The sequence below is a fragment of the Notothenia coriiceps genome, unplaced genomic scaffold (assembly GCF_000735185.1).
Source record: "Notothenia coriiceps isolate Sejong01 unplaced genomic scaffold, NC01 NC01_scaffold00020764, whole genome shotgun sequence".
Classification (NCBI taxonomy): Eukaryota; Metazoa; Chordata; class Actinopteri; order Perciformes; family Nototheniidae; genus Notothenia; species Notothenia coriiceps.
This window is the reverse complement of record NW_011353465.1, coordinates 4,478-9,016: the sequence shown is the minus strand read 5'-3', so window position 1 is coordinate 9,016 and position 4,539 is coordinate 4,478. Positions and strand designations below refer to the sequence as shown.

General features: G+C 37.3%; 1 long non-coding RNA gene across 1 annotated transcript; it reads left to right on the top strand.

The window, feature by feature from the left end:
- The first annotated feature begins 1,795 nt into the window (after positions 1-1,795).
- On the top strand, positions 1,796-3,859 carry LOC104952918 (uncharacterized). The gene is made up of 3 exons (XR_799151.1): positions 1,796-1,852; positions 2,277-2,324; positions 2,752-3,859. It is a non-coding gene; the product is annotated as an uncharacterized lncRNA (long non-coding RNA).
- The last annotated feature ends 680 nt before the right edge of the window (positions 3,860-4,539 follow it).

Genomic DNA, 4,539 nt, shown 5'->3' with positions numbered 1-4,539 from the left:
AAATTAAATTTTAATTCTTTTTAAATAATTTTCTTTTTTTTTAAACCTTTATTCAGCCAGATGGTCCCATTGAGATCATCGATCTGTTTTTCAAGGGAGACCTGTTACAACATGAACATAAAACAACAGATAACACAAAAGGACATCGTATTTACAGGGCTACATGTACATACCTAGAGACATTGACAAGTACCAACAGTATATTTATATCTCGACCTGTCAATAAGCCTCACCTTCTTGGCCAAAACTGTATTGTTTTTGAAGTGGTGGAGAGACAATGCACAGTTTGACCCACTGCTGTCACCCATGGCCAAAGCATATCTCTCTGTCCCAGCAACATCAGTACCAAGCAAGAGAGTTTTTTCCACAGCAGGGGATATTGTAAACGCCCAAACATCCCAGCTTCTACCTGGAAATGTGGACATGCTCATATTCCTAAAAGATAACCTTGATGATGCTGAGTGAGTGAGTGAGTTAGAGTTGAGTTACTTGAAAAACTAAAGTGAAACTTGATTTATTCTATTGCAGGGTCTGATTATTATATTGTTGAAACTTTAAAATACTATTTTCCTACTAAAATACTGTACAAATAAGATTTATTATTTTAATAAAGAAAAAAAAAAAAAAGTTAAAAAAAAAAGAAGTAAATATCGTACCGTGGACTTTTTATCGCGATATTATCGTACCGTGAGTTTTTGGTATCGTTACATCCCTAATAAATAGTAGTTATTTTGTTTACTGATGCCTAGTTATCTAATCTACTGGGCCCAGGAGTTAAAAACTTTTAATCTCAATCAGATCCGATCCCATTTTGAAATCCCATTTTTTGTGATCCAGGATAAGACAAATCGGCCAGATTTTGTCCCTGGAGTTCAAAGAAATTCAGGATAGGATCACCCTGATCCAGATTACGACTTTTCAAGATGACTAGATCCTGAATATCAGTGCTTTAATCCTACCGATCGCCATCTAGTGGACATGAAAAATAATACAAGGAAGACAAGAGACCACATTGCAGAGACATCTATAATGTTTAATTATATTTTTTTATTTGAAAGGTGATGACAGATGATGGACTTTTTTTTGTTGAAGATATTTTTACTTTCATCTAAATTACATTTGTGATTGACAATCTTTGCTGTGATACTTTTATGAGCATAAACATTTATGTCATCAACATTTGGTTGAAAACAAAATAGGCCACCACAAACGCGATCAAAAATGGAAAAAATAAAATGTATTTCCCATGAAGGCTAAAAATTGTGTATTATTTCAGTTAACAAACTTTGCCATCTAATTTAAATTGAAACATATTTTAAAATAAATGGTACAGTACATTTTGCTCTGGTAATCCACTGGAAATCCACCCCTTTGGTTGGATCAGGATAATCCAGTTTTATGGGATCAAACTGATCCCAATCCTGTGTGGTCGGTTTGAACTACCCGTTTTGAAGATTTGATCCAGATTAAAGCTTGGATTGGATTTCCTGATCTGATCGGATATGAAAGTGATCCTAATCCGTTTTTTTGGTTTTGAACTCCCCAAAATCCAAATCTGATTTGATCTGATTGAGATTAAAAATGTTGAACTCCTGGTGATGAATGCGTGGATTATACACGGAGGGAATAACAAAATGCTAATTTGGGGATGAATGTCATGACAAAATACTCACATTTTATCGATTTTTGGTAAGGAATAATATTCTACTTCAAAATAATTGACACTTGCATCAAACACAGCAATTTATAAAACCTTTTGAACTTTTAAAAAAGTCACTTTCTTTGTAATTTGGTTCCTCAGGGTCCAATTGCAGTAAGGATGGCAAAACTGGCGATCAACCAGGGGATAGAGGTAAGTCTCAGAGGTCTCTCTCACATGGCCTGAAAATATTTGTTGAATTGGTTGTGCTAAAATGTGGCTGTATTAATACGTTGAGCATGTGATTACTGGCTTTGTACTTGGTATTTAAGTATAGCTTGTTGTGTTTATTGTAAGACCTTAGAAAGTCAGCGGGCTCTTTGCAGGAACAGTCATGCATGTTAAAGCTCTGTTGTGAAAATGAAGCCAAAGCATTGGGGAATCCTGTAAATCTCCCCCTACCTGCTGCAGCCACCCTGCCATGTTACTCCCCCCCCGCTACCCTTTTTAATATGATGTCGTAATAATCTCACCTCATTCTTTTGGGAGCCCGAGTTAAAAAATGAAGACGTGAGAAGAGAAGAATACTATTGAGCTGCAGTGTGAACATTCACTAAGAGATGCCACTCTCTTTCAGGTGGATTTATTAACAGGCCTCGCCATTGAAGAAGCATGCTACGCCCAGGTGAGTAATACACAATAATATACCATGCTGTATGAAGTATTCATTTGGTTCCAGCCTCACTCTGCATCGGCCAATCAGCTCGCTACACCCTCACTGAAAACACACACACAGAAAAAAGTTTTTTTTTATTCTGTCACAAAATAAAATCCCACCTGTTTAGCTTGTACCCAGGTCTTAAAATAAAAAATATAATAATGACATCAGGATATTTCAAATTTATGCACCAACACTTACAATGGTCTTATTTGAAGCAAAATCGTGGTCATTTGTTGAAATGTGTTGTATTCTACTGTCAGGGGCTTTTTGTATTTAGTCTACCATCATCAGTATAAAATATAAGAACACTGAGTGCAGGGACTCTCCCAGAATTGGAAAAAATGTTTCCGAGCTGCGTTTTTGTCATACTTACACATGTGTTGTCTTTAAGGTGATCCCCACTAAAGACCGTCTGGAGGGTCTGGCTGCCTTCAGAGAGAAGAGGCGTCCTCAATTCAAGGGCGAGTGAAGCCTCTCTGCCTCCAGAACGAACACAAAGTGCTGCATCCGGATCTCCTCCTACTCCACTGCTTCCAACACATTTATGGGTGAACCTGTCAACACATTAGCCTGTGCAGGACCCAGAGACTGCCTGCAGGGCATCAGCGGCCCTCCAGGGGTCCTTCGGGGGCCCCTCCTGGTTCCTGATCCATGGCTCAGGTGTAACGCTGGGTGTGTCCAATACAACCAGGCAAACTAACCAATCATTGGCCCCTGCTCACAAAACTTACCCAACTAATCCAAAACATGACTTCATACGGTTATTCCTCTGTGCACTGTGACGGACAGGTGGTCCCTAACCTCTCTGAATAATGAACCAATTAAAGAGCCATTTACATTTCTAGGTTATTGATTTTTTTACTTAAATAGAAATGTATAACTGTGTTCAAAACACTATATAACACCACAGGTGTCTGCATGAAATATAACTAACTTCAACTCTGTCCAGATGGAGCAATATAGGATTTGCAATGTTTGGATTTCTTTAGTGCCTGTTGCTGTAGTAACAAAAAACCCAGTGTGACCCATGATGCATTGGCTGAAAATGAAAGGTGTTTATATATATATCACTGACACATGGGCCTAGTGTGTAGTACTAATGAGTTGGTTAGAAATAATTCAGATGATTGGTTAATAATTCAAACTTAGCTATCAGTCTGTGACAGAAACCCGAAATGTTGGTTATCCTAAATATGACACATGATACTACTTTGGAAAATAAGTACGATTTAAAAAGCTCCAGGTCCACCGACACACTGTGAGCTGTGTAAGCTGCTCTTTCAATGGATGAATGGATGCTTGTACTGATATAATCTGCATTACATCTGGTTTAAAACCCTGGAGAAAGCTAGTTAGTGGACCTTGAGATTTTTTCCCCAAGACATATTTTATATTCTTGTTATTTTAAGAGTCAACTTATTTTATGAAAGTGTCGATGAATGAATCAGCCTCTGTGTAGATGATATAATGTGATGTAAATAAAACTTGTCACACTGAAATCATTCTCATTTGTATGTTTTTGAGCGACATAATGACTTGATGACATGAGATTGGCAACACATTATTTTGGGACTTGTTGTGATTTAAATCCCTCACATTAAATAAACAGAAAGAAGATGGTGGAAACGGATAACTGAGCACTTTTAAAGCAATAGAATTACGGATGTTTAATTATAAGGGATGTCGATTTAGTATTGAAGTTCAAGCCTGAATCGTAAGTTAATGTTTTTAAGTAGAAAAAGAACATTGTGTTGGAAACTGACAATTCACTATCACTGGATTTAAATGTCCTTCACACAGACGTCGATGTTTCCCCAGCTCACATCATCCTTAACCTCAAATCAAAACACACACACACACACACACACACACACTGATAACACTTAATGCATCAATAATTATAAAACATATATATATTATTCTGAAATGGACCAATCTGCACAATGACTACTTTTACTGTTGGTATTGGTATTTTTCTACTTTTAGTTGAGGAACATTTTGAATGCAGGACTTTTAGCTGTAACAGAGTATTCCTACACTCTGGTACTTCTACTTGTACTCAAGTACAAGCTCTGAGTACTTCTTCCACCTCTGTCCACAATGTATTCTTAGACCTTCATAAAACTGGGAGACTATGGCCGTGTTCGGCCATCTGTTCTCTTGTGCTGTGTAGAATAAC